The sequence below is a fragment of the Loxodonta africana genome, chromosome 22 (genome assembly GCF_030014295.1).
Source record: "Loxodonta africana isolate mLoxAfr1 chromosome 22, mLoxAfr1.hap2, whole genome shotgun sequence".
NCBI classification, from domain to species: Eukaryota; Metazoa; Chordata; class Mammalia; order Proboscidea; family Elephantidae; genus Loxodonta; species Loxodonta africana.
In genome coordinates this window covers 61,873,852-61,892,694 of record NC_087363.1, presented here as the reverse complement: position 1 = coordinate 61,892,694, position 18,843 = coordinate 61,873,852, and the positions used below count along the sequence as shown (strand labels likewise).

The following is an 18,843-nucleotide window of genomic DNA, read 5'->3' as shown; positions in this document are numbered from 1 at the left end:
TCCATCAGGGATTCGCTGTTATGTTCCCTGTCAGGGCAGTCATTGGTTGTAGCCGGGCACCATCTAGTTCTTCTGGTCTCAGGCTGTTGTAGTCTCTGGTTTATGCAGCCCTTTCTGTCTTCTGGGCTCATATTTACCTTTTGTCTTCAGTATTCTTCATTCTCCTTTGCTCCAGGTGGGTTGAGACCAATTGATGCATCTCAGATGGCCAGTTGCTAGCGTTTAAGACTCCAGATGCCTCTCACCAAAGTGAGGCACAGAATGTTTTCTTAATAAGTTTTGTTATGCCAGTTGACCTAGATGTCCCCTGAAACCATGATGGGAGGTTATTTTAGGTTGGGGGCTATATGTAATGATGATAATGATAGTAAAGGAAATAATAGCTTCCATTCATCCAACAACTATTGAATAAGTGCTTAATATATGCCAGCTCCTGCTCTAGATGCTTGAGATACATTCATGAATAGATAGAACTGCCTTGAGTATTTACCATATGCCAAGGACTACCTAAACACTTCTTGTGAAATATTCCATTTAATCCTCCCAACGACCCTATAAGGCACTGTATTAGTTATCTACTGCTATGTAACAATTGTTTTATTTATTTATTTATTTTTATGTAACAATTACCTCAAAACTTAGCTGCTTAAAGCCGTAAGCATTATTTGTAGTGTCTGTGTGTCAGAAATTCAGCTTAGCTGAGTGGTTCTGGCTCAGGATCTCTCATATGGTTGTGGTCAAGATCTGAAGGCTTAACTCTTGTTATTTGCTGTCAGCACTGACACATGGAGATCTTACGTATAACAGAACAAAACGTTGCCTGGTCCTGCTCCATCTTCACTATTGTTGGTATGCTCAAGTCCATTTCTGTGGCCACTGTGTATTTTGAGTGCCTTCCAACCTAGGGGCTCATTTTCTAGCATTATATCATATAATTATATATTATACCATATAATCATATTACATCATATAATCATATTATAACAGACATATTTTGTTGTGATCCATAAGGTTTTCATTGGCTAATATTTGGAAGTAGATTGCCAGACCTTTTTTCCTAGCCTGTTTTAGGAAGCTCCTCTGAAACCTGCCCACCATGGGTGATACTACTGGTTTTTGAAATATCAGTATCACAGCAACACACAAGCCACCACAGTAAAACAAATTCATAGCTGGGTGGTGGGAAGGTTTAATTAGTCCTGCTTAACTGGTGCTGGAGGACTGTTTTAAGACATCTTGCTCACATGACTGTTGGCTGGTGACCTCATCTCCTAGCCATGTAGACCTCTCCGTAGGAGCTTGGCATCCTCATAGCATGGCAGCTGGCTCCTCCCATTGATCCAAGAGAATAATGTAGAAGCCACAGTGTCTTTTCTGACCTATCCTTGCGGTTGCACTTTAACATTTCCACAACTTCCTATTGATTATACAAGTTGGCCCTAGTCAGTGTGCCAGGGGACTACAAGGGCTTGAATACAAGGAGACAGGGACCATTAAGGTTCATCCCCATAGGCAGATACACTCTCCCCCTCATCCCTATTTTAAAATAAAGAAACTGAAACTTGGAAGGATTAGGTAATTTTCCAGTGTTCCCAAGGCTAATAAATAATGGTTTGGCTATTAAACCCAGTTTGTCTCTGGAAACAAGTCTTGATTACCACCTTTTAAAACAATTTTATATGCTACTGTCAAATAGTGAGTCCAAGTTCAAAGAGACTACAGATATCTCTCTTCATCTTTCATCTTTGCTAATTTTAGATTTGGGTGTGATTTGATCCTCGAAGTTTTCAGTAAGAAATTGGGAGAGAAATGGGAACTAGAACCTCTCTGGATAGAGATGGAGAAGGACATCTTCTAGATTGGCTTCTTGTCTTAGTTTCCTAGTGCTGCTGTAACATGAATACAACAAGTCGATGACTTTAAAGGGCACCCATTCGTTTTCTCACAGTTCTGGAGGCTCGAAGTCCAAATCAGGGTGTCAGCCATGCCCATTCCTTCTTTGTAGGTCGTCCCAGGGGTTCCTTGATTCCTTGGCTTGGAGACAGTCCTCACATGGCATCCGTCTTCCCCCATGCGTGTGTTTTTGCATCTGATCTCTTTTTATAACTCAGAAGTGATTGCTTGGGTACGATCTGATTAACATAGCTAAGAAAACCTTGTTTGTAAACAGAATGACAGGTATAGGGGTTAGGATTCCAACACATATTATGGGGAACACAATTTAATCTATAACACTTGTTACGTGTTTTCTTCATGAATCATTAGGCTGTTAATAAGAGAAGTCCACTCAAGCTAGGTCAAGACGAGAGAAAGTTGTTTTAAGGATAACAGGGAATCCCAGAGAACCCAACTGCAGAAAATTCAGCCAAAACCTCATGAGGTCCATGAATTCCTCAGGCAATTGCCATCTCATTTTCTTTGTTCATGGGCTATACCCTTTTTGATATCTGTTTTCCTTGTTCTTCTTTATGTGGACTGGCTCCCTCTTCAATGATTTGAGTTCTTGCTCCCTCATAACTTAGGTACTAATAAGCCAAAAAACCAAACCCATTGCCACCAAGTCAATTCCAACTCATAGCAACCCTGTATGACAGGGTAGAACTGCCCCATAGGGTTTCCAAGGAGCAACTGGTGGATTTTAACTGCTGATGTTTTGGTTAGCAGCCAAGTTTTTAACCACTGTACCACCAGGACACCCCACTGTGCTACTATGTGAGGTTTTTTATTTCCATGGTGCCGGTTCCAGTCTCACTTGGCATGACGGTATAGCTGCAAGCCCCCAAAATTAACTCAGTTCCAGTGTCTTGAATGCATTTCCCCAGCAGACAGAATGTGATTGGCCCACTTCGAGCCAATATGATTTACTCAGTCAGTCGCAGCCAGTGGGGCAAGAATGTGTGGTGTGTAACAGCTCCCCATTGTATATTTTGGGAAGGTCACACTTTTTAAAAAAGATGTGAAAAAGAAGCCAAGTATGGGAATACCCTATGATCAGTGGTTCTCAACTGGGACCTCTTCCCAGGGATTATTTGGCAGTGTCTGGAGACATTTTTGGTTGTCACACTAGGGAATGCTACTGGCATCTAGTAGGTAGAGGCCAAGGATGCTGCTAAACACCCTACCTTGCACACAACAGATCCCCATGACAAAATGGGCTCAAAATGTCAGTGGTATTGACATTGAGAAACCCTACACTCTGATTACTTACTTTTCTATGTCACAGTCTATGCCCTCAATGCAGGAAAAACAGCCCGCGAGACCAGCAAAGCCATTTTGCTCTCCTTACAGGAGGGAACTCTTGGCTTTAGAAGCTAATAAGCATTATAAAACCATGATGGTTTCTCAAGTTCTTTGCCAAAGAAAACTTTGAGGTTTTTAACTCTGTATCTCCATTTTGTTTCCAGTTCATTTTTACTTCCAATGATCGAGAAGTAGAACTGCCTTCTGGATTTGGATGCAGTATACAAAGGCAATGCCTTGTCTATGCTGGCAGAGGGGAAAATGAGTCCTGACCCCAAGTGTTTCTGAGAAGTTAAACCACATAATGGTAGTATTCTGTCACTCAGAACAGTTTGTATGACTTTGGGAAATCTGGACACTTAAGGGTGTTCAGACAAGAGGGCTACAAATCTTCCATGCAGAAGTCAACAGACTGCAGAGTATTTCTTAGTCTCAAGCTGATAGTTTATATTTTTCATAGCATTTCATTCTTCCAAACTCCTGAATTTATTGGCATGTATGTGCAATTCTATGCATTGCTATGATCAGAATTGTTTTTGTGACCTAGATCTCTACATACAAATTAAACATGGAGCATACATGTAAATTAATAATTCCAGTGTAGTTATTAAGGTTGTGTACTATGAAATCAGACAGATATCAGTCTAATCTGAGCTGTACCAGTTCCCAATAGCATGGTCTTGGGCACATTTGATTTCTGAACCTATATCCTCATCTGTAAAATGGGAATAATAATTGTTTTCTACTTTATAAAATTGTGGTGAGAATTAAGGAACTCACATGTATAGTGTGTTTTGCACAATGTCTAGGCTCCATCAAGTACTTACTAAATGACACTATTTGTGTCTTACTAAAAAAGTGCAGATAATACTTAGAGGGCGACATGATCCTAAAAAGTTTTGTTTTGCATTAATTCGATGCAGTGGCATCTTAGCCACCACGTTTTCTTGGAATTGCTTCCACCTAATGATCTCAGATATTACTAATGCTGGTAAGTCATCTTCAGTGATACATGTTCATTTGGGGAAAGTCCAAAACTTCAGAAATACATCCATACATTACAGTGATCCGTGATGTCACCACCCAAAGATTACCGTTCCTTTGTACAACATCCCCTTTGTATATGCCCTTCAGTCTTATTCCATAGTAATGAGAAAACTTACAGCAAAGGTATTTTCTTGAAGATAAATGCTGTAATACTGTCGTATTGGTGGCTTGTTTCACCTAATAGCTGACGAACATTTTCCAAGTTAATACATATTCTTCAAACACATTTTCGTTGATGGTTACATGTGTTTTGAGGGGTATATATACTACCATTTATTTAACTAATTTCTCCACTTTGGGACATTTACAATGTCTCTTGCATTCCTTTCTCAGTTCCCCAAGAGCGGATAGAAGCCAGCTTTTCTTGATGAGAGCAGTTGACAATCCATATACCACATTTGTCCTGAACAAACTCTGCTGTATATAATGCATTTCCCACGGCAAGAGTTCAGATTGCTGTCATTTGCCGTCTTCTGAAATTGCAGGTCAGTTGCCTTCTCCAGTGTTTTCAAAAACAGAGGAGCAGCTATGATTTTAAAAGAAGCATATATTGAACTGTTTACGGTTCAAAATCTGAGGCCGAATCATTTAAAATGGGACAGAAATTTTGGAGTAAAATCTTAGCAACTTCTTCAGAAGTATAACATATAATCTTTGATGAAATTTTCAAGCAGTGGGATTTTATCTTACCAAATGATATTATGTTGCCTGATAACTAAAAATACCGAAATGTACACTGAACAATTTAAATTATGGGATAGTCATTTATAAGTGTTTATAAAAACATGGCTTGGACCCTGTGCCTGGCACTATTCTTTAGTAAATGGAAGTTGTTCAGTTCCCGTCCTGTTGTGTTTTATTGCTTACTTGTTCCATTACCTAAAATGGGAGGGTAGCTTCCTCAATGTCTTTGGTTGAGGCTAACTAAAACTATGATGGTGCAGACTTTCAGTAATTTTAAATTAGTTCTCAGGGACTAAAAGTTAAAATCAAATAAAGATTCATAAACAAGAGGATGATGATGCAAAACATATTTATTTAAGGGAAGAATTATTGTAAGCCAATGGTATGAGACAAGCAAAATTAAATCTCTAGGTGACTTCTGAAGTTATGGCCTCTGATTCTAATTGATCTGTAAAGGCACTAAAAAGTTGTATCAATCTCGATGGTTTAAAAATAATGGAATATAATTAATAACAGAAATAATAATGATAAATATAATGGCTAATATTTTTGAAGATTTATCATATGCCAGACACTCTTCTAAGTATTTTGTGTCTATGCATTCATTTAATCCTTACCCTAACCCTATAAAGTATGTCCCCCTATTATTTCCATTTTACTGATCAGGAAACTGAGGCACAGAGAAATTGAATGACGTGCTCAAAATCATATAGCCAGTAAGTGGCAGGCTAGGAAGTCAGCTTAGGGTCTCTGGCTCCCCATTCACCAAACATATGCAACCCGGTATCTGACACAGACACACATCGTATTCCAAAGGGTTTTCTGCAGGATGCCAAAACATCTGGGTCAGAAGGGGAAGCAAGCCCAACTGTGTGGATACGGACAGAACCATCCAGTACTTCTGGCAATGCCTGCCCCCTCCCTTTCCTCCAGAGGCTTCTAAGTCATACAGATGATTGATTGCCCTTTCCGAAGTCATCGTCAGAGAACAGCTAGAAGCATTTGGGCAAATACTGCTTTCAGTTTCGTAGAACGAAGCATCATTGTTGAAGGCATGAGGGAGTGAAATGTCTCTCTCCCAGGGAAATTTCCATGCGGTTTGCTCTATTTGTATTTCTATTCTCATATAATTTATATCTATTTCTAACTTGGACAACTATGTAGAGGAAAAAATCGTTTAAACTACTGGCTAGTAGGGGAGGTGCTTAAATGCATTAGGGATTTTAGCATTACTCTTGTTAAGAAAAATCTCCATGATGAGTTCATAGGCCTTTTCTTTGCACTCAGTATAAATTAAGGCCATTCCAATGACTTGGATTACTAGCAACTTTTACTCAGTACTCTCATCTTCTTGCACTGGGCCACCAGCCGCAGGGAGCAGGGAGGAGAGACCAGTTGATTCCGACTCGTAGCGACCATATAGGACAGAGTAGTGCTGCCCCATAGGGTTTCCAAGGTGTAAATCTTTACAGAATTAGACTGTCACATCTTTCTCCCATGGAGTGACTGGTAGGATCAAACCGCCAACCGTTCGGTTAGCAGCCAAGTGCTTTAACCACTGTGTCACAAAGGCTCCTTAGATTACATCAGAGACCTTTCTGGCTTTCATAGCTATGAAAACCCCATTATTCTTAAACTGTTGGTATACAATTAACTTAATGAAAAAGTCATCACACTCCTGGCTGTTTCGGTGAAGAAAAAAAATTCACAATACATCAGTTCACTTTGCTCCTGGCTCATCATACTTAGTCTCCAAGATGAGAGTAAAAGAGAAAGAGAGATACTGAGAGATACACAAAGACTTAGACACAGGGAGACAGACATACTGACAGGGAAATGATACACACAGAGGGACATGGGAAGGAGAGAATCAGAGAGAAGGGGTAGAAAGAAACAGAGACACGTTAACAGACACCTAGAAGAAACATTAAAACATTGACACATAAAATGGTTTGATTCACTCTTCCAGACAACTGCTTGTATTCAGACTTGCTGTTTATAATTCATTTTTTTACAAAATAAAATTTACTTGATAGAATTAGACTCTAAAAAATTCTTTTCCAATTGCATTATATGAAATTCTAGAATCAGAATCTCTGCAAAAAATGCTTCTGGAGATTGCTCCATTGGAAAGCACATAATAAAAAAAAAACTTTTGACCACATATTCTTGTATTCCCTAGAGAAAGCATAGTGCTAATAGCACTACTACTTGTATTCCCTAGCGAAAGCATAGGTATTGAAAATGTCTGAAAATTGAAGGAAATTTTAAATCTCCAGCAGTTTGCATAGAAAAAAAGTGAAATATGAGAAATACTGCATACAATTGACCCTTCTCAGCCTTCCAAAACATAACGTAATAAAGGCTCTGAGAAGTCTTGCACATAAAACACGTGAACTTTAGCCTGGGCTTCCTGAAACTTTTTGACCATAGAATCTTTTTTTCATGTATTCGCATTCTACAGACCCACTGTTTCATGGAATAGACTTTGAATCTTGGGGCTATAGACTATATGGATTTTACCCCCCAGGAATGGCTTTGAATTCTTTCTAGCCCAAATGGCAATTCCTATGCCAATAGTTTACCAAACACTACACAACTGGTCTGGTAATAATGTGATTTATAATATCTCAGTGACAGGTCAGGTTCAGCTGTAGTGTGGGAATCATCTCGAGACCTTCCGGAGCAAACCTAGTATGAGAAAGCTAAAGCCCTTATTTTTATCAACAAATATTAAACGTTCTAGGGGACAGAGAAGATGACCTATTTTGGTCCCACCATTTGTTATTTGTCATCTGCACACAATGAAATACGAAGATAATGAATTGCTGTGGTGGAGCGGGGATGAACGCACAGCTGTGGTCGCTGGTCTCTTCCTTAGCAGCTCTGTTTGAAATATGCCCTGTTCTTTCAAGGTGGATTTCAGCTTGTGTAACAGACAGAATGCTGGTCTCAGTTGGCTTCATTGGGAGTATTTCTGAAAGAAGATACCATTGTTCTAATTAGAAAAGGGTCTTCTATAGAGTCATTGTAAAAGTGTGACATTTTCAGGCCTAATTTCTGAATCGTATGGAGATTTTCTTTTGAGACAGTATTCGTTCCCCTACTTGGCACCTGCACCTGCCCACACAGGTGAGGGATCCAAGTCTTGCACTTGTAAGAGGAATGAGAGGAAAGAGGTGCAAGAACTGATAGGCACCATGAGCAAGCTTTTTATTCTAATAGAGAGACTGTCCCTGTGGTTTGTTTTTTCTTTTGTTTTGTTTTTCTTCTTCTCATAATGAAGAGAATAAGATTCAGGTATTCCTATGCCTGTAACAGTAGATGTCACTTTTTTTTTTTAATTTAGAGCAGCAGTTGCCAAGTGACTGGACAGCCCACTAGCAGAAACCTCCCTCAGACCTGCTCTGCAGGTTGGCAGAGTGTTGGACAAATTAAGTTCAAGTGCCTTTAAGTGGGTCAGCTGCTCGTCAGTTCCCACAGGCCTCACTAAACCAGTTGCCACCGAGCCAATTCTGACTCACGGTGACCCCATGTGTTTCAGAGTAGAATGTGCTCCATAGGATATTCAAGGGCTGAGTTTTTAGAAATTAGACCACCAGGCTTTTCTTCTGAGGCCCCTCTGATGGACTTGAACTTCCAACCTTTCTGTTAGCAGCCAAACATGTTAACCATTGGCACCTGGGTGTGGCACATTGCTGTTACCTGCCTGATCCCAAGACAGGTGAATGTGTAACACCTAGCTTACGTAGTCATTTCCTTACAATGCTCAAGTTAATAAGCAGATTAATTTTTTTGAAAACTTAGCTTTGTTGTAAAATGAATATACACAATCTGAGGAGCCCTGGTGGTACAGTGGTTAAAGTGATTGGCTGCTAACCGAAAGGTCGGCAGTGTAAGACCGCCAGTCGCTCTGCAGGAGAAAGACGTGGCAGTCTGCTTCTGGAGAGATTTACAGCCTTGAAAACCCTATGGGGTCACTATGAGTCAGAATTGACTCGATGGCAGGGGGTTTGGTTTGTTGATTTTGGTGAAAAAAAGAAATGTATAGCCACTCAAACAATATCGAAAAAGATAAAAAATAAAGCTAATTCTCCCTCTCCTCCCCTTTCCCTCAATCCTCTGCATCCTAATTGCCAGAAGGAAGCCTGTTATCTGATTCCTGCGCATCCTTACAGAAAATATCTACGCACTCTCAGGCCTGTACACACACACACATACAGCGTTATGAATCAAAATAGTATTGTATTACACAGAACGGCCTGAACCTATATTTTTTAATATAAGGAAATATCTTAAGTATTTCATTGAAAGAGAAATAAAAATGGCTCTTAACCATGAACAAAAAATGCTCGACATTACTCAGTTGAAGAAATGTCAATTAAATACCACAGTGCAGTGCTCTGTCCATCAAACGGGCAGAGATGGAAAGTTTGGTAGTTCTCAGTATTAAGGAGGGAAAAAAAAATTACCCTTAAATCAAACTCAGTGATAAACAGTTTACACACCCAATTAGTCAGCCACTTTCTCTATTTAGTTCACCAAAAGGGACAGAAGATAAATAGTAAATTTTGTAACGATACTGGTTATTTGGAGATGTGATACAAATTATATGCCATTCTAACTACATGTAGTGACTTTATTTAGCCACTGTTCTTAGACATCTATTTCCCAGAGAGTTTGAGGTTCATGAATCTGGATATCATCTAAGAAATGTTCCAAGAATTTCTGAGTCATTTCAATGAGAAAAGTATGAAAGTATATTTAGTTCATATCCATTGATCTGAATAAAGTACGTCCCATTGTAATGTCGGTCATTGTGTGTTTTTTTGTGTTTGTGTGTTTCATCATGGTATGCACACCACAAATCTTTGTCAGTTATCTAGCTGGAATGAACTTGATGGCACATAATCCCAAATTCATCAGCAAGGAAATTTCTCTAGAGTAGCCCCAAAGTCATTGTTTTCCGTTTATCTCCAGAAGCTCATGTGTTTTCAAAGACCTGTCCTTGTCTGATATGAGAGCACTTTTAATCAATACTTATTTTTTTCTGAAAAGGGGAAATGTTATTCTAAATCTAAGGAGTCAGTTTCTCATCCCTCTAGCTGGGCTCCAGCCTAGATAAGACAAGATTTCAGGGTCCTGTGTTATTAATACGCTGTCCATACGATTAACTAGCAAGACTTGGGAATTATTTCATACTTCTAGGGAAGTCTATAGCCTTGTCCTTCTGCAACAGTATTTGAAGCTCCTGAAGATATTGGTACATTTCCACGTGGAAGCTTCTGATAACTTCATCTAAGGAATTGGTAAAACCTGTGTCCTTCCCCTTCTGGATCCTGTGTAGAAGTTTATGCAGATGAATATTTTGAAAAATTAATATGTTCCTCCATCTTCGCAAGCTTTCTTTTTAAATTTCCAAGAGGTTATCCCCAGTCCAAGCATCAAGGCATCAGTTAATAACCAAAGAACAGAAACCCAAATTCTTGTTAAGCTCCAAAGTCATTCAGAGACTCAGATGCAAAATTGAAGAGATTTCCCTGCCCCCGATACATAGATGCTGTGAGCTAGGGGCTGTGAGGGAAAGGGAGAAAGGAAGTACCACATGGGTAGGAGGAATGTGGTCTATTGGAGCAAGAGCTGTCTATCTGCCACTAGTCCTGGACAGATTTGTCACCACCTGCTCTCCTGTCTTTCCAGTCTCCATCCAAGAGAACACTGTATATACATCACCGCATGACACACTGTCCATGTCCTTTTGTCTGCCTTCCAATGAAAACCATCCATTAATAGGAGCTAGTATACTGCACGTTGACTGTTCATGATTGTTCAACAGGAGTCATAAGCACAAACTTCCTAAGGTCTCCTTGGCCTTCCACGATGCAAAGACGACCCGCCATAGTACTTAAAAACTCCAGCAAGTGAGAGAAGGGTCCTGGGTTCCTAAATGCATGAAGTGATTATAGAAAGGAAATTTCATGTACCTTAAGATCTCCACCTGAGCTAGGACATTGGTAGAACACTCTCGCTTACCCAGCCCACCTATTTCATTTATGAAATGAAGAGTTAATTTCAAAAGTCCCTGATTTTCATTCTTTTCATTATTCAGTATTTTCATTATTGCCTCATTTAAAAATTTAAGAATAAAATTTTATGAACTGTCAACTGATATTGCTTAGGCTAGTGAAATGATTGGGTGGTTTAACCAGACACTTGTTCAAGGAAAGGTCATATTTCTTCAAATTTAGAATGGCCTTCATGTGCCAACTTAGAAGGTGTCATTCATGATCTCCTTTGGTGTCTACACACTGACATTGTTTTATGCGGGGTAGCTATTCTCATTGTAGCCCTTTAGGGTATAAGAAACCTAAACCCTCCCAATAGTAGATCAAGTGAAAAGAGAAGCTATTCTGAGGATATATGGAATCAGAATACAAGAGCAGAGATTGCTCTACAGCTGGCCGCACGGCAGCTAAACCTGAAACACGGTCAGGAGCCAGGACATCTATACTCACCATAGCTCTGTCTCAACTTATGTCTTGATCTCTCTCTCTGGTATCCGCCTCATTTTCTCTTCTCTATAAACCAGGGAGGTTGAGTCTTCCATTTCAGCTGGCGATGGTCTTTTGAACTATATGGAACACTAGTTGTAGTACTAGTTTAAAACTAGTAATGGTAGTGGTATATGATTATTGAGCCATTACTCTGTATCAGACCCTGTGTATTACATGTATTATTTTATGTGATTTTCATGGGCAGTCTTATAAGTGCTATTATTATCCCCATTTTACAAAAGAGAATGCCTTATAGAAATTAAATCATTTGTTCCTGGACATAGTAGAAGTGTATCTGTGCCCCTGAACGGGGGAACTTCTGGAAATATGGGCAAGAGATGTCATCAAAAGCATGGATAGGAAATTTTGGAGTGCCTTCTCTCCCTCCAACTCCCTAGAGAATGAAAAGAGCATTCAGTCTTTCAGACTTTCACTTAAGTATTCTCTCCAACACACGCACACCCCGTTATCATTCACGTTCCATGTATCTCAAATTCATCAATTTCTCTCCATTCCCTAATTTAAGATTGCCATAATTTAGCCATTTCTCTTGACACTAACTAATCTCTCTGATGAAATGTGCCTCAGCACCCTTCCCCCACCCCATCTGACTCTTACTTCGTTACCCAATTTGTGTCACCTCTTCCAGGAGTCCTCCCACAAACCACCATGCCCAAAGCTAATGGATGCCCTCCTCTCTATCCCTGGAGCATCCTGTATAACATCTGTCATAACTTACCATAATGTGCTATAACCTTCTGTTCACGTGTCACCGCCTCTAATAGAGAGACTCATCCATTCATTCATGCATCAAAATTAGTTTTTGATCATTTGACGATGTGCCACGCATTATGTCAAATACTTGGGAATATAATGATAAGCAAAGATATCGCCTTTCTCCCATGGAGCCTTCAGTCCAGCAGGGGAGACAGATCATAACCTAACCTACAAATCTGTAAGTTGAAATTTGCATGCTCAGAAAGATAAGAATTCAGTCCTATGAGAGGAGGTAATAACAAAGGATCTGAAGGAGGCTGAGAAGGCTTCTGGGAAGAAGGGAGCGATCTGAGAGGAGAGGTACGACTCAAGCTGGCTGGGTGAAGAGCCTTCTAGACAAAGAAAATAGCATGGGAAAAGCCCTAGGTTTTGATCAAGAACTTGAGGGAAAGCTGAAACCCAAGGAACAGTGAGATCATACATGAGAGGACGCTGAAAAAATAGATGGGGGCAAACAATAAAGAGTGCTTTAATTGAGCTGTGTATCTCCAGTTCTTAATATGGTTCTTAAAATTGAGATATGCTAATCAAATATTTAGAGATGGTAGCAATGGAGGAATCAGCTGTGGGAAACTGGGTAGGAAGTCAGCTTAAAATTTACATAAAGTGTGGTGAGGAGACAGCATGAGAGCCCTCTACTGAGACAAAGTCTCCCTGTGTAGTACCTGACAACAGATTTAAAAACCTCTATCTTAACACTTCAAACAATATCAAAGCAAAACAAGCCAAATTGCCTTTTTGATATTGCCAGCTTCCACACACGCTGTTCTCCACATACTGCTGTCACCTGAAAATCTCACACTCTCTCTACTTCCGACCACTCACCCTGCTGCAAAGAATCCTCACCAACACCCCCAAAATCAAACAAACCCTTGTGATGGAAATTTTAAATTACTTCTTTCCAATTCTACTTTCTGCCTTGAGATAAGATTTTGATTAGTGGGTCCATTGTACGCAGGGGTGCAGCAGGGTAGATGGATCCTAACTCTGGGTATATTTAAACATCGTGGAGAATTGCAAAGTGGTGTCAGTTCATTTTCTTCCTGATTAGTATTTATCTTTTACGTTGACTCCAATTCATTTCTTTATGAAGTGAAAATGTCATGTTTATGTAGCACAGAAAAGTTTTATAAAAAGTATATTAAAAGGCCCCCATAACACTTGTACCAAAGACACCTAACGAACTCATTCCTGAAATCTGGGGAAGTGTGTAAATTCAAATTCAGATGGGTATGAAGGCATTATATGACTCTATTTTGTGGAGACAGAGGTGATGGAGAAATGGTTTCTCACATTGCCAAGTCCTGATCCCTTCAAAATCTTCAAGCACATGGGTTTGTGGAGGGATACAATAAAGCCACATACTGTTGTTGTTAGTTGCTGTTGCATCAACTCTGATCTTAGTATAACAGGACAAAACCTCATCATCATGACTGTTGCTAAGTTCCAGTCCATTGTTTTGGCCACTGCATCAGTTCTTTACCATATACACTATAGAAATTCTCTACTGTACTTGATAGCCCTTATGAAAAAGTTATATGAATTTTAATAAATTATTAATAATTTAGTAAATTATAATAATGACTACAGGAACTGAGACTTTGTTGTTCAGTGACTTTCTGCCAGACACTCACATGTTACCAGCAGTATTGTGTCTAATCTTTAAAACAATATGTGAGAAGGCTACTGTTGTTATTATCCCCATTTAACTGATGAAGAAACTGAGGTTTAAAATAAAAAGAGGCTTGTCCAAGGTTACACAGCTACCCATTTGTAGAACCAGGATTCAACCTCACCAGTCTGATAGCAGTGCCCATGTTTTTATTCCGATAAGATACTAAGATCACATTGGTTCCCAAGGAGAAAAATGGAAAATTTACATGGCGATATAGAATCACTGCATCTTGGGACATAGACAGGACTGGATTTCAACCCTAATTCTGCCACCAGCTTGTCACGTGTCCTTCAGCATGTTATTCTCTTGGGACTGCAGTTTCCTCATCTGTGAAAAGCAAATGAAAAGAGCTGAGAGAGATAATCCATAAAAAGTACTTAAATTTATAATCCAATCTCTGGCATATAGTGAATGTTGAATTACATTAGCAATGATAAACTCTTGTGATTATCTCCAGACAAAAATATTAAATTTATGCTTTCATTACTAAGTGCATTTCTAGATTTTGAGATAAGAAACCATGAGTCAGAACTGCCATTTTGATTGTAATACTTGTATTTGGGTACCTCTTCCTCGTTTAAGTACCATCAAACGTAAAATGAAGCTGTCAAGCTTCCAGAACTGTGTACAGGGAAACAAAAAGGCCAGACCATGATATAGAAGCCCGTCTCCAGTAAGGCATGAAGAGCGAAGATAAGCTGAATGTAATGAGCTTGTTTTTCATTCAGAAGTGAAGATATTAAAGTCTTTATTTTCTAATCCCAGTTCAAGTAGAAGACACTCATTGTCCAAGCACATGCTGGGGCCCACAATCGTCTTTGATATTGAAAGATCTTATATGCATGATGGATTTTGGAAAGGAACAAGGACTGCGCGTTCACCAAATACAACGCTCATGACATGCAGACTGATACATTAACTGCCGCCTGGCTTTGGTCTTCTATTAGCCCTCACACAAGGGCAACTTCTCTCTTCTCATTATAGACAACCTCCCTAGGTGACCTAATTCATCCTCATGGCTTCAGAGACCCAAATAGCTCCAACTTTATGCATTCAGCCTAATCCATTCTTCCAAACTCCAGACCCTTTCGTTCAGGCAATTATGAGACATTCCATTTGGATTTCTCAAAGACACCCTAAACTCAATATATTCAAAGTGAAGCCCACATTCTTTCCACCAGCCTGGTTCCCACATCAGTAAATAGTTCCCACCAAAACCAAAACCAAACCTGTTGCCATCAAGTCGATTCTGACTCATGACAACGCCATGTGACACAGTAGAACTACCCCATAGGGTTTTCTAGGTTATAACGTTTACAAAAGCAAATCTCCAAACTTTTTTTCCATGATGCTGTTGGGTAGGTTCAAACCACCAACCTTTAGATTAGTAGTCCAGCGCAAACCATTTGAGGCAACTAGTGACCTTATAGCACCCACAGCTACTAGTTATTCATGCTAGTCTTTTGGGAAACATCTGTGTTTTTTCACCCCCTCGTGGTACACATCCAGTTGGTCATCAGACCTCCTTGACTCTACTGACTAAGCATCTCCCCACTTCCAACAGCCAAGGTCAGACCATTGTCATCCATTGTTTACCGAAAGATCTTCCTTCTTATTGCATGAGGTCTTTATCTCATGGGACCTTCAGAAAGTAATCTAATCTTCCTGATGCATAGTACAAGAGCATTTTGTTCTTCCCTTTTGTAACATAATTCCCACTTTAAATTGTTGTTGTTGTCATATACCGTTGAGTTGATTCTGACTCATAGCAACCCTATAGGACAGAGTAGAACTGCCCACAGTTTCCTAGGTAGTCAACTTTACAGGAGCAGATTGCCAGGTCTTTTTTCCTGTGGAGTGGCTGGTGGGTTCTAACTGCTCGTCTCTAGGCTAGCAGCAGAGCTCTTAACCGTTGTGCCACCAGGGCTCCTTAGCTTCTCTTATACAACAGTGATGGTGGTCTTGTTCATTGCTGAACTCTAGTGCCCAGAACAATGCCTGGCACAAATACTGAAATAATTCTTGCCTTTTTACCCACGTAGTGGAATCAGATAAACCTATGTATAAACCCTGGCTCACCTATGATCCTAAGCCTCAGTTTCCATATCTGTAAACAGGAATTATAAGAAGACAACTTCACAGTAGAATCATGAGGATTATTTGAGGAAATTCATATAGAGCACTTAGCATAAAACTACCTGTTAAACCCACTGCCATTGAGTCAATTCCAACTCATAGTGGCCCTGTAAGACAGGGTAGAACTGCCCCATAGGGTTTCCGATGTGCAGCTGGTAGATTTGAACTGCCAGCTCTTTGGTTAGCAGCTGAGCTCTAACTGCACCACCAGGGATCCTAGTATAGAACTAGTTCTCAATAAATATTAGTTCTAGCAGTTAAGAGGATTGCTATAGAATAGAGATTTGGTGGGCCATCTCTGGGGCTCTTCACTGTTAATTGGAAGAAATGATGACAACTCAGAAACGATTCCGTCTTGGACCTGAGTATGTGTTGTTTCTGTATAATGGGGCATTCTTTTGTACTGAGTGTTCTACAAACACAACTTACTGGTCTCCAGGGAGAAAGCAGAAGAAAGGTGAAGTCTCTACACTGGGTAGGGCCAATCAAAAACCAGGTGTTTTTAAGTTTATAAAGGGTATAACAATCTCTATCAACAAGATGAAGTTGGCAATTTGTAAGCATTTAATATTACCTATAATAAGGAAACTTAAGTTTTTATGTCATGTTACTTTTGAGTTGCTGGTATTGTGTGCTGTGGTTCTTTGGAACTAGGGTAGACTAAGTTAGTTTTTGTGAAAATTAAAGGAATATGATGTGAAAGGTTTGTCTGTCCCTTTCCTCTGTACTTCTACCTAAGTACAACCTCATCTAGCTATAAGATTGTTATAAGCAATACTATCAGAAAAAAAAAAAAAAACATAATCAGAAAAGATAGTATAAATATACCCTTGGCTGCTACTTATAAGAAACTGAATATAAACAAATTCAACCCAAGAATCTCATCAGACCCTGCACTGAAAATAGTTGTTTTAGGGTATGTTGAAGAGCTAGGTGGTGCAAATAATTAAGCACTCAGTTACTGACCATAAGGCTGGTGGTTCAGATCTACCCAGAGTCACCTCAGAAGACAGACCTGAAAATCTAGTCCTGAAAGGCCACAGTCATCGAAAGCCCTATAAGCAGTTCTGCTGTGAAGCATATGGGGTTGCTAGGGGTCAAAACTGACTCAACAGCAGCTGTCGTTTTGTTTTTGTTTTTCTCTGCCTTACTTACCCTTTTCTTTGGGTTGATCTGCTGAGAATTTTCTATTCCATTTTGATGCAATCAAAATAGACGACCTCAGGCGGAAGCATGTTCTGCTCTCAACTGTTCCTGATGTTCCCGGGTGGGGACAAAACAGGTACCAGGATGAAATTGACATAGACCTTTTTTGATTAAAAGGTAGAATTATTCAGTATATATGTCTTACCAACATAATCAACCGTTAGCCAGATGTGAAATCTCTACAAATGTAGCCTGCTGACTGACAGCTTCTAGTATATATGTCAGACCATTACACTGTTTTTCTAAAGCCTGTCATTTTTGAGGGTTTCTTCTTGCAGGCTCTGTGGAATTCAAGATAGGAGTATCTAATACCACCTCCTGTCTGAACAAAAAATGATATATAAAATGGCCCAAGAAAGTGCCCAAATCAGAAAATTCATTCACTCCATAAATACTTATTCATGCTCTTCAATGCCAAGCATCAGAGGTAGAGTGACCAACAGGATATGGTCCCTGCTCCAATGATTGTGAGGTCTGTCATGGTTAAGGTAATGTTGTCAACTTGGCTAGGCCATGATTCTCAGAAGTTTGGCAGATAATATGGAATCATCCTTCATTTTGTGGTCTGATGCTAGCAGCCAATCAGTTGAAAGGGGAGTTTTCTTGGGGGTGTGGCCTGCATCCAATATATATGGATGTCCTGGCAAAGCATGCCTTTTCTCAATCATGCATTCAATCCTGCATTTGCCTTGTCATCCTCTGACCTCTGGTTCTTGGGACGTGAGCCAGCAGCCTACTGCCTGAACTGCAGATTTTGAGTTCATTAGCCCCTGCTACCACGTGAGTCAGGAGAAGCCTCCAGCTTGCTATTGACCCATGGATTTGGGACTTGCCGGCCTCCACAGTTGTATGAACCATTTCTCTGAAATAAATCTCTCTCTATAGATTGGCCAGCATATAATTGGGATCTTTCTGTCCTTTGTAGATCAAGGTGTTCTTTATATCATGCCTTTAAGGACTGGATTTTTGGCTGTTTCCTAATGGAAAATGTAAACAAGTGGTAATTATAAAAAAAAAAAAAAACTCTCTCTATATTTTTATATATGCTTTACTGGTTTTGCTCCCCTATAGAACCCAGCCTAAGACAAGGCCCAGGGACACAACGAACAAAGAAAGGAGTGATTTCAAAGTTGTGTGATTTGTGCTGTGACGGTGATAAGGTCAGGATACTCTGAGAGCAGAGATGAGGGTCTTTAACCGTGGAAGCAGGGGTTCTCAATGGCTCCAGCAGAATGAGCATCCAAACTGAGACCTCCAGTAACCAGGTAAGAAGATGGGAGAGAATGTCCTCAGCAGAAAAAGCAGCATATGCCAAGCTCCAAAGGCAAGAAGGAGCATAATGAGTCCAACTGATGGAAAGAAGTTCAATAAGCCTGTTTGTAGAGGAGGATGGATGGGACCGGACAGAGGGGAGACCAGAGCAGTCAGCAGGACAAGCTCGTGCAGTGCCTGGCAGCCATGGTAAGGTGGGGTACTCCGTCTCAAGAAAAATGAGGGTAGCCAGCAAGGGTTTTGTGCAGATAA

The 18,843-nt window shown here is 40.0% G+C and overlaps 1 protein-coding gene across 1 annotated transcript in view; it reads left to right on the top strand.

Moving 5' to 3' along the window:
• Positions 1-18,843, top strand: part of TAFA1 (TAFA chemokine like family member 1) — a 612,819-nt gene that overhangs the window by 489,820 nt on the left and 104,156 nt on the right. The window lies entirely within an intron of this gene.